Raw genomic sequence first — 12,342 nt, 5'->3', positions numbered from 1 at the left:
AGGAGGCCTTAACCTGTGGAGCACCTATTCCAGTACAGGGCAGATTGAGTACCCGTAGTGGCTTGGATTGGCGAGTTCCTCCGCTGAACTGCGGACCCAAAAGGGCTAGGGAGGAATCAACCAGGGACCCGAGGATGGGGTCTCCTGGGAACAAAGGCGCACTATTTTACCTCGGCTGAGGGAAAGGACGCTAGGCACAAGCGATTCACCTGGCCAGAACGTCAGCGTGTTACTGAGTTCTACGGGCTCGGACCTGAGAAAACACGGGACGATACTGACTCAATTCGGAGATTGTAGAATCTCACGAAAGTGTTGGGTGTTGCCCACCCTGCTGCTCTGCAGATGTCTGCTTGGGATGTGCCCCTGGCCAGTGCCCACGAGGACGCAACACTCCTGGTGGAGTGAGCTCGGACCCGCAAGGGGGGGGGGCATGGCCTGGGTGTGATAAGCCAGTGAGATGGCGTCGACAACCCAGTGGGCGAGCCTCTGTTTGGAGACAGCGTTCCCTTTCTGCTGTCCCCCAAAGCAGACAAAGAGCTGCTCAGAACGTCTAGAGCTCTGCGTGCGGTCCAAATAGATACGCAAAGCACGTACCGGACACAGCAACGAAAGGGCTGGGTCTGCCTCCTCCCAGATCACTACCTGGTCTCTGAAGGGCGTGGAAGGAACCATGGGCACGTAGCCCGGTTGCGGTCTTAGGATCACGTACGTGTCTGCTGGACCGAACTCCAGGAAAGTGTCGCTAACAGAGAACGCTTGAAGGTCTCTGACCCTCTTGATGGAGGCGAGCGCGATCAGCAGAGCGGTCTTGAGAGAGAGGGCCCTGAGTCCAGCTGAAACTAGCGGCTCGAAGGGGGGTCTCTGAAGGCCCGTGAGGACGATCGAGAGATCCCAGGAGGGAAACAGGTTATGCCGGGAGGGAGTTAGCCAACGGGCACCTTTTAGGAACCTGATAATTAAGTCGTGCTTACCTAGAGACTTGCCGTCTATCGTGTCATGGTGAGCCGCGATAGCGGCGACATACACCTTAAGGGTGGAGGGGGACAGCCTCCTCTCCAGCCTCTCCTGTAGAAACACGAGCACTGACCTAACCACGCACTTCTGTGGGTCTTCAGCCCGGGAAGAACACCAATTTGTGAACAAGCGCCACTTTAGGGCGTAAAGATGCCTGGTGGAGGGGGCTCTGGCTTGGTTGATAGTATCTATGACGGTCGATGGTAGACCGGCTAGATCTTCCGCATCCCGTCCAGGGGCCAGACGTGGAGGTTCCAGAGGTCAGGGTGCGGGTGCCAGAGCGTGCCCCGTCCCTGAGAAAGGAGGTCCTTCCTCAGGGGAATTCGCCAGGGAGGGGCTGTCGCGAGGAGCATGAGGTCCGAGAACCAAGTCCGGGTGGGCCAGTTGGGGGCCACCAGAATGACTTGCTCTTCGTCCTCCCTGACCTTGCACAGCACCTGTGCAAGAAGGCTCACTGGGGAAAATGCGTACTTGCGCAGCCCCGGGGGCCAGCTGTGTGCCAAAGCATCTGCCCCAAGGGGAGCCTCTGTCTGGGCATACCAGAGCGGGCAGTGGGAGGTTTCTTGGGATGCAAACAGGTCTACCTGGGCCTTGCCGAACTGGTCCCAGATCAGCTGGACCGACTGGGGGTGGAGCCTCCACTCTCCGCTGGGCAAGCTTTGTCTTGACAGCGCGTCCGCTATCACATTGAGGTTGCCGGGGATGTGAGTGGCGCGCAGTGACTGGAGTCGCTGCTGACTCCAAAGGAGGAGACGACGGGCAAGCTGTGACATGTGGAGGGAGAGTACTCCGCCTTGGTGATTTATGTAGGCTACCACTGTGGTGCTGTCTGTCCTGACTAGGACATGTTTGTCTCGAATTAACGAGAGAAACTTCCTCAGGGCAAAGAAAACAGCCAGCAGCTCTAGGCAGTTGATGTGCCAACGCAGCGGGGCCCGGTTCCAACGGCCTGCGGCTGCGTGCCCGTTGCACACGGTGCCCCAATCCAGTTTGGAGGCGTCGGTTGTGACCAGAACGCATCGGGACACCTGCTGCAAGGGTACTCCTGCTCGTAGAAAGCAGAGGTCTGTTCAGGGTTTGAAGGTTTGGCGGCAGGCAGTGGTAACTTTCACGTTGTGCGTGCTGCGGCGCCATGCTCGTCTCGGGACTCGAGTCTGGAGCCAGTGCTGAAGTGGTCTCATATGCATCAACCCCAGCGGCACGGCCGCCGAGGAGGATGCCATATGCCCCAGGAGCTTTTGGAATCGTTTTAGAGGGACCACGGTGCCTGGCTTGAAGGACGCGAGGCACTCTAGCACCGACTGAGCACGCTCGTTGGAGAGACGTGCTGTCATTGAGACTGAGTCCAACTCCAATCCGAGAAAAGAGATGCTCTGAACCAGGGTGAGCTTGCTCTTTTCCCAGTTGACCTGAAGCCCCAAGCGGCTGAAGTGCCTGAGCAGCTGGTCTCTGTGCGCGCATAGTAACTCTCGCGAGGGGGCCAGGATGAGCCAATCGTCGAGGTAATTGAGTATGCGTATGCCGGCTTCTCAGAGCGGGGCAAGAGCTGCCTCTTCGACTTTCGTGAAGACGCGAGGGGTCAGAGACAGGCCGAAGGGGAGGACTTTGTACTGATACGCCTGGCCGTCGAACGTGAACCTTAGGAAGGGTCGATGATGAGGGCGGATTGAGACGTGGAAGTAGATTAGTAGATTAGATACAGAATTCAATGAAAACTCAAAGTATTCAGCAAACTGAAATGGTATGAATCCATAAAATCATCCACTAAATTCTACAAAAATATAGTTAAAAAAAACATTCTGTAGTTTCTCACCTGTAGGGTAGCGCTCAATAACAGGCAAATCGTCCACCTGCAGTGTGGCATTGCCGCCACTCCTTGTGAACTTTATTATATGGTACTTTCCATCATTTAAAAACTTTGCTTTCTCCTCAATGTTGATGTCATCTGTGCCCACATTAAATATAACAGCAATATTGCCCCTTACCTGGAGATACAAAGAAAAACAGATTGTTGAGTGAGTGAAGTTAAAATAGATGTATTGTCCAATGGACTGAATGTTTTTTTCAAAATTAAAATAATTAAATCATAATAACTAATCATACATATATTGGTAATTTAAGTCTAATTTAGCTGTTTTAGTTTACAAAGTGGACAACATTTTTGACATGTACATCATAAAGAGCATGACATGCAGTGTGACAAATCTAAAAATAAATAATTGCATAGAACAATAAGATTGAGAAAGTAATATGATTGTATCCATTTGCTGAGATGTCTAGTTCAAGTTGTATTCACTGTCTTGTGACTAATTAATGTTAATCAGAATTTGCAGACTGTGCTAATGAGAATTAGAGCAAGCATAAATGTATTTGCAGAAGATATTGGAGCTGTGTGCTAATGTAATTAGAACCTTGATGTTGGTGGTGACTTCAGAATAAAGTTGCTTGAAAATATTTTAAATTAATATAATGTCAGTCATCAATTCTAATTACCTGATTGCATAGGAACACAACTTATTTCTGTCCCTTTCAAAAGAATGAATCAAAAGCAAAGAATAAAGAAAAATATGAAGAATCTGTTAGATGATGTTAAGACATTATTAGTTTGACTTCTTTATCAGGCTCACATCTATACATGAATATAAGAAAAGGAGGATTTTGGTCCAAAGGTCTTATTATTAATTAATTTATTATTAGATTTTTTTAATCTGGCAAGAACAGTGACCATCTGTGTTTTGCAATTTGCCCTGCAGTTTAAAATAAACTGCAAGCATGACATTGATTTTGGCACCAAGGCATCAGCTGACACAAGACGCTAGCCAAGAGTAATACACACAATGACCTTCTGAAACTTCAACAGAACATCAAGAAAAATATTATCCTTTTTATTTTCAATTCTCTTTTTTATTCATCTTGGAGCATTGACACTTGATCTGAAAATCACTCTTGTAGACATCTGTGTACATTTATGAACCACAATAAGGATGGCAAGGATTAGAACATTTTATTTTTATTTTATTTTTTACTTTGCAGATCCAGATTTTAAGGTTAACAATCAGCTATTTGCTCAGTTCAGCTCACCATTCAGCAAACAGATGATCCCTCATTAGCCTTTTACACATAGCACTACACAAATTATTATGATTTTAGCTTATTTATTTTTATTATTATATTACTTATTTTTTATTTATATTATTGGTGGTTTCAAACAACCGTTAGTTTCATCTGTCAGTTTTACAGTAAATACAGTGAATAATTTCCATTTTAAATGTACATTTAATGTCAAAAGTTTTTTGACACTTGACTGAGTCCATAACTAGTACAGTAAATAACCCATCATGTAACTTAATAAAACAGATGACCATATAATCCAATTATAATTCCTATGTTGAGATGGTGAAAGAAAACAGAAAATATTAGAATGGATGTAGAAGAAGTGGCTTAAATGGCAGGACCAATAAAAACACAGAGGCACTAATCACGGCAGCATCAGAGGTCTAGACATCAGAAATTACCAAAGATGGAGGCACAATAATAAACTCACATTAGAAACATTTGTGCTGAGCATAAGCTCAAAAACTATGGGAAAACTATGAATTCTTAATGAGTGGTTCTGCTAAAAAAAAAATTTGGTAAAATCAAAGATGCAGTAGTAGAAAAGATTCAGCAGATGATTACATTATGATTTTATGATGGTTCATAAAAGAATAGTCTCAATATATCTGATGATATCATGACTATTTTTTTTTTTGTTCCCTCTTTTGGTACCACACTCTTTCATATGTGAAGAGTACTGATGTGTTGCAAAGATTGTAAATGTATGAGGGAAATCATGGCCAAAGAGTGCACATTGCTAAAGACTGCATATGTTTACACAGTACAGAATCATAAAGTCATATGAACCATTCTAGCAGGGCCAACGAGCATAATAGTCTAATACAAGCCAGAGCCATATAGAGAGAGAGTTGCGACAACTCCATTGACTCCAATGGAACATTTTTTTTACAGCAATGGCGGCTCGTGGAGCCTCTCAATAGTTCCCAGAAGTAGCAGCAAACACATGCCGCGCCGTAGAGATGCAGCAGAACAAACCGTTTGCGACGCACTTTTAAAAGGTGAGACGTTTAAAGAATAACATTATCTTATTCTGTATATTATCAGTACATCTAAATAAAAATAACTTGTAAATTAAAACCTTATAGTTGAGTATTACTCATTAAATTAGGAGATAAGGGATGTTACAGACTAACTAACAGATTAGGCAAGGATTGGAGCTGGATAAAGTTAGTAACGAACACCCTATTAATTTTAAAATCTGTTCTCTTGATTCAGTTTCATCCATCGTTTTAAAAAAAAAGTAATATCATAATATATTATTACAATTTAAAATAACTGTTTTCTATTTTAATGTATTTTAAAATGTAATTTACTCCTGTGATGCCAAGCTGAATTTTCAGCCTCATTACTTTTGAACGGCAGTTTATATACGAGTATGCTTAAGTTGTTTTAAAGCTGAATATATTGTGTATATGAATAAGTATTGTAAGAATTATACATTAGATATATAATATTTATAATACATAAATAATTATATTACTATATATAGAATTGTAAGAATTGTAAACAATAAGCTTCATTTCACTAAATTTTACATTTACGTAACTGCTGCTAATAGTTAATAGTTCATTGACCCATTGTGCGGTGCAAGCTGGAAATCACCTGTCACCAGCCTGTCTCTGTACTATCTGAAAAGTCATAAATGTGACATTAGTTACCATGAGATTAGTGAAAAAAATGAACATGAGGTAACATAAAAAGACAACAGAAACCCTAGCCTGAAATAAGTTGAGGCAAATAACGGTAAGCGAACACTAATCCTCAAATATTAGCTGATTTGATCTTTAAAAAAACAACTTCGCTGTAACAACATACTCATGCTACATACATATTTTACGAACGGCGTATCGTTACGAAACTCGGTATGTGTCTTTGGCACCATGCTCTGAAGGGACTGAAAATGTTTGGGACAGTGCCACCTTGTGGTCAAAATGTATAATGCTATTTATATAAATGCTAATAGCGATTGACTCCTTTAGCCTACTGTAATGAGTCTAGTTTTGATAGATTCCATGGTTCATGCCGAGAACAATGATACTAATTATGTCACGATCGAGCTAACTTCCTGTCCGTCACTTTTAAATGTTTTGAAAAGCTACTTTTTCGAAGTCCTCCTAGACCAGGGGTCACCAACACGGTGCCCGCGGGCACCAGGTCGCCCCCAAAGACCACATGAGTCGCCCGCAGGCCTGTTCTAAAAATAGCACAACTCAGCTGCGTATAAAATTTTATTTTATTCTGTTGCTATTCATTTTTTTTTTTTATCACACTTGCATTTATATAGATTTAAAAAATTTAAATATCTTAAAAATATGTTTCTTATACATGAAGTTTAGATAAGTTTAGGTGAACTCTGATGTACTCCAGTTCAGTCAGTATTGTGCGTGTGACAATACAGTGCTCGTGGAGAGTAGGCTAAGCTAGAGGGCTTAGCGAAGATTGGCGCTGAACGTAGTTTCTTACCCCAAAAACATGGCAGAAAAAAGAAAGAAAACATATCACTTTCACAATGAATGGGAGTCGGGAGTTCTTTTTACGACTGTGAAAGAAACCTGCGTGTGTCTTATATGCGGAGCTGACTGTGGCAACGGCAAAGCGGCAAAATGTGGAGAGACACTTTACTACTGAATCACAAAAACTACTAACTACCCACCGGAAGCGCACTACGGGCAGAAAAAGCCCTTGAGCTAAAGACAGCTTTGGGTAAGCAACAAGCTTTTTTCACAAGGCCGGCAAAAAAGTCACAAAAAGCAACCGAAGCCTCTTTTAGAGCTACGCATTTCCTGATCAAGAAGAAGAAGGCATTTTCAGACGGAGAAGTTGTCAAAGAAGCAATGATGATAATTGCTAACACTGTACTTAAAGACGAGAAATATGGAAGCGATGTAATCGCCACTCTCTCCGACGTCCAACTGGGGGCATCTACGATGGCTAGACGAGTGTCAGCTTTGTCCAGTAACTTGGTCGATCAGCTGGACCGGGATCTGGTGAGGTGCAGGTGGTTTAGCATCCAGTGCGACGAGTCCGTGGACAGCACAGCGCAGCTGATGGTTTTATCCAGATGGTGTTTGAAGATTTCTCCACAAGAGAAGTACTCCTGACACTACTGCCCATAAAGACAACTACGAGGGGAGTTGACATCTATAACACAGTGAAGGAGTTTTTCGTGCAGAAAAAGGTACCATTGGAAAAGCTGGTAGCGGTGACCAGATATAGGGCTCCTGCTATGATTGGCCGACATGCAGGTTTCATCGCTCACTGTAAAGGTGACCCAGACTTCCCAAAATTTCTGCATTACCACTGCATCATTCACCAGCAGGCATTGTGTGCCAAAGTGATCGGCTCTGGGCACGTGATGACTCCGTTGTGAAAATCATAAACAATATCCGGCTCCAAAGCAAAACAGCACAGGATTTTCAAAGTGCTATTGGAGGAGATGGCAGCTGAATATGGTGACCTGCTACTACACACAGAAATCAGATGGCTCAGCAGAGGACGAGTTTTACTTCGCTTTTTGTCACTTTTGGGTGAAATCAATGAGTTCATGCAGTCCAAAGGCAAAGACGTCTCACTGCTAGAGGACACAGAGTGGACACTTGACATTGCATTTTTGATGGACATTACTGGGAAACTAAACCAATTAAACTTTGAGCTGCAAGGTAAAGGCAAGAATGTTGTTAATATGATAAGTGCTTTAAATGCATTTAAAGCCAAAATGAACATTTTCTCTCTGGATCTACAGAGAAAAAGGTGCTGCACTTTCCCTCTGTGCAGTCAGTGCTGAAAGACAATGCTTCTGCATCTGATACATTTGACAAAGTTGCAGACAAGTACTATGAAGTCATAAACAGACTTGGGCAAGAGTTTGAGAATAGGTTTTGTGACCTAGATCAGCTTGAGCCATGTGTATCATTCATTTCCATTCCTTTCATGAATGTGGACACAACAAGCTTCGCTGAGCAACTAAGTACAACGTTCAACTTGGATGCTGGACAGGTGGAGATTGAAATCATAACATTGCAAAATGACCTCCACCTCAAAGCCTACAAGGCTGCACCAAACTTTTGGTGCCTTGTTGACACAGAGAAGTACAGTGGTGTGTGTGTGTACAGCAGCTATGAAGGTTGCCAGCCTGTTTGGTTCTACCTATCTATGTGAATCAGCATTTTCTGACATGAACTTCATCAAGAACAAACACAGAACACGCCTCACTGATGCACATCTGAAAGAGTTACTCACAGTTGCAGTGTCAAGTTACACACCAGATTACAATACAATGGTAAACAGCATGCAATGCCAGTCTTCCCACTAACAAAGAAAATTATACCAGATGTCAGTGGCAACATGTCAGTGCCATGGCAAAGTTTAATTAAAATATTGAAGAATTGTTCAATTTAAAATGTGTTCATGACATGTAACAGTTATTATTTTATTAAAAATACAGCAGATTTAGTCATTAGTTCAAAATGTGACAAGATTTATTTAAAAATATTTAAGATTTTTCACTACATTACAGACATTACAATGTACATAATTGATAACTTTTTGAAACATGGTGCAACATAGTTCATGCTTTGTTTAAAAGGTTTGTCAGTGGCTAGTGAAAATGGGACATTTTTCCTAAGAAATGTAATGTAAGTGATCATCTGAACATTTTACAATTACTGAGATAAATAGAAATAAAGTGCTGAATATTGATATCTGTTTCCAAGTACATTATTGTAAGAAATCATTAACGTGATCAGAGTCTTTACATTATTAATAATGTATAAGGCAAACTAAGCAAATTTGTTATTTCAGAAGAGTGTATCAAACTGGTAGCCCTTCGTATGACTCAGTACCCATGAAGTAGCTCTCAGTATCAAAAAGGTTGGTGACCCCTGTCCTAGACTGTTTCTCCGATTTGCACGAAAATTGTTCTGCATCATCTAGAGGCTCTCACAACAGTTTTCGAATGGCGCTTCAACGAATTTGACAAAGAATGTGCAAAATTGAACTTGAGGCTGTATCTCTGCAACACTTTGAGGGATTGGAACGAAACTTGGTACATGCCATCAACATTAGGCCCTGAGCTTGCCTGCAACATTTTGGCTCACTGCTTCCTACAGGTCATGTGTTTATAATATATAACAAATTGTCTCTTTAGATCAAGTGCTACATACTGAGTCGAAGGATACCACATTTTCATATGTCGGCCATTTTGGACGTCGGCCATTTTGAATTTAATCATAACATGCTGTATTTTCCAACGACATGGCGTATCGTTACGAATCTCAGTATGTGTCTTTGGCACCATGCTCTGAAGGGACTGAAAAAGTTCTGGGACAGCGCCACCTTGTGGTCAAAATGTATAATGCTATTTATATAAATGCTAATAGCGATTGACTCCTTTATCCTACTGTAATGAGACTGGTCTTGATAGATTTAGTTGTTCGTGTCGAGAACAATGATACCAATTATGTCATGATCGATCTAACTTCCTGTCGGCCACTTTAAAATGATTTGAAAAGCTACTTTTTCGAACTCCTAGATTGTTTCTCCGATTTGCACAAAAATTGTTCTACATCATCTAGCAGCACTGACGACAAAGAATTATTCATAGAATTTTGATAAATGATACCATTTTCGAATGACGCTCAATGAATTCTAAGAAGAATGCGCAAAATTATCTTGAGGCTGTATTCTGCAACACTTTGAGGGATAGGAATGAAACGTTGTACGTGTTATCACCATTAAGTCCCAAGGTTACCAGCAGCGTTTTGGCACACTGTCCCCCACTGGTATGGAGATAGAAAAATAGCTATTTTGGCTATTTTTGACTGCTTTCTTGTATGATAACCATCATTCCCAGATAGTACCTCAGCAGTTTAAGAACAGTACCACATACTGGACAAAAGTGAAATAGCATTGCTTAGTTATTTGTGAAATTATAAAATGTATGTTTTATTATTCGATTCCTCAAGTAGGAGGAAATCTATTGTTATTGATGGTTGTTTTATTATTATTATTATTATTATTATTATTATTATTATTATTATTATTTCACAATATCTCAAAAAGTCACTGGTCAAAAATATTCTAAATTGGCACATTGATACTACATGCCAACGGGTACACCCACAGCAAGAATAGCCCACATTCGCCCATAGGGGGCGCTACAGGCCATGTCCAAAAATAATATTTTCATGTGTAGAATTGATGTCTTTCAATTCGTTACTTAGCAAAAATGAATACAATACAAAATGGCTGAAAGGGGCGTGTTTATGTAAATGACCACATTGCCACAATATATATGTGTCAATAAACCAAATGTAATTTTGACTGATGGTTTTTCAAACCTAACATGCTTAAAGATGACATAAAGCCAACATATTGTTATGTTACATAAACTTAATAATAATAATAATACTAATAATACTATTTTTGTATTCTTCTGAGACTAACATTTCAACAGCCTTACCTCCAAGAGCTTTAATGCTATAAGCAACAAACTCGCCACAGACCTAAGGACTGTTCTGAAGTTTGCTGGTATATCTTTTTTACCTGATGCGACTTAAGGTTTTTATATAAATGACGATCACATTTTTTTTAAATCCCATCGATTTACAATGGCTGAGCAAAAATGCCCCCTCTACTGGATTAATACGGTCTACAAGTAAAATCCCATTCACTTACATTGGCTGAGCAAAGAGGCTCTCTCTACTGGAGTAACTCTGTCTACCAAATGCACCTCTACTGGAGCAATCTCTCTAATGGAGCAATTCTGTCTACTAGTGGGTGGAGCTCCAGACTTAGGAGCCAGATGAATTTTAATAATAACTAGATAGGTACACTTCCTGAACAAAATGTGAGTGGTGCTTGCCATGGCAAAACTCGTCAAACAGCATGTTGTAACTTGAAAAGAAGAAAAATGATGTTCATAAATAAATCAACCCAGAAGTCTGTACGATTTTCTGGTGCAGAAATATGTGATTTGTTACTCGGTTGCTAGGGTAAGCCCATGTGGTTGCTATGCAGTTACCAAGGTAATACAATACATGGCACCTTTCCATCCTGAGTGAAATAAGTCAACCCGGAAGTCTGTAGTGTTTTCTGGTGCAGAGATATGTGATTTGTTACTCGATTGCTAGGGTAACCCCATGTGGTTGCTAGGCAGTTATCATAGTGATACTTAACAAGTGTCCTTGCCATCCTGATTGAAATAAATCAACCCAGAAGTCTGTACGTTTTTCTGATGCAGAGATATGTGATTTGTTATTCGGTTGCTAGGGTAACCCCATGTGGTTGCTAGGCAGTTACCATAGTGATACTTATCAAGTGTCCTTGCCATCCTGATTGAAATAAACTAACCCAGAAGTCTCTACGTTTTTCTGATGCAGAGATATGTGATTTGTTACTCGGTTGCTAGGGTAACCCCATCTGGTTGCTATGAAGTTACCAAGGTAATACAATACATGGCTGCTTTCCATCCTGAGTGAAATAAGTCAACCCGGAAGTCCGTACTATTTTCTGGTGCAGAGTTATGTGATTTGTTACTCGGTTGCTAGGATAACCCCATGTGGTTGCTAGGCAGTTACCATAGTGATACTTATGAAGTCTCCTTGCCATCCGGATTGAAATGAATCAACTCAGAAGTCTGGATGATTTTCTGGTGCAGAGATATGTGATTTGTTACTCGGTTGCTAGGGTAAGCCCATGTGGTTGCTAGGCAGTTACCATAGTGATACTTATCAAGTGTCCTTGCCATCCTGATTGAAATAAACCAACCCAGAAGTCTCTACGTTTTTCTGATGCAGAGATATGTGATTTGTTACACGGTTGCTAGGGTTACCCCATGTGGTTGCTAGGCAGTTACCATAGTGATACTTATCAAGTGTCCTTGCCATCCTGATTGAAATAAATCAACCCAGAAGTCTACGTTTTTCTGATGCAGAGATATGTGATTTGTTACTCGGTTGCTAGGGTAACCCCATGTGGTTGCTAGGCAGTTACCATAGTGATACTAATCAAGTCTCCTTGCCATCCTGATTGAAATAAACCAACCCAGAAGTCTCTATGTTTTTCTGATGCAGAGATATGTGATTTGTTACTCGGTTGCTAGGGTAACCCCATGTGGTTGCTAAGCAGTTACCATAGTGATACATATCAAGTGTCCTTGCCATCCTGATTGAAATAAACCAACCCAGAAGTCTGTAAGTTTTTCTGATGCAG

General features: G+C 41.5%; 1 pseudogene; it reads right to left on the bottom strand.

Annotated features, from left to right (window-relative positions):
* The window catches only part of LOC127617774 (neurexin-1a-like), a 233,428-nt pseudogene that overhangs the window by 61,405 nt on the left and 159,681 nt on the right, over nt 1-12,342 (bottom strand).

This window comes from Xyrauchen texanus, chromosome 24 (genome assembly GCF_025860055.1).
Source record: "Xyrauchen texanus isolate HMW12.3.18 chromosome 24, RBS_HiC_50CHRs, whole genome shotgun sequence".
NCBI lineage: Eukaryota > Metazoa > Chordata > Actinopteri > Cypriniformes > Catostomidae > Xyrauchen > Xyrauchen texanus.
This window is presented reverse-complemented; position numbering and strand designations above follow the sequence as displayed.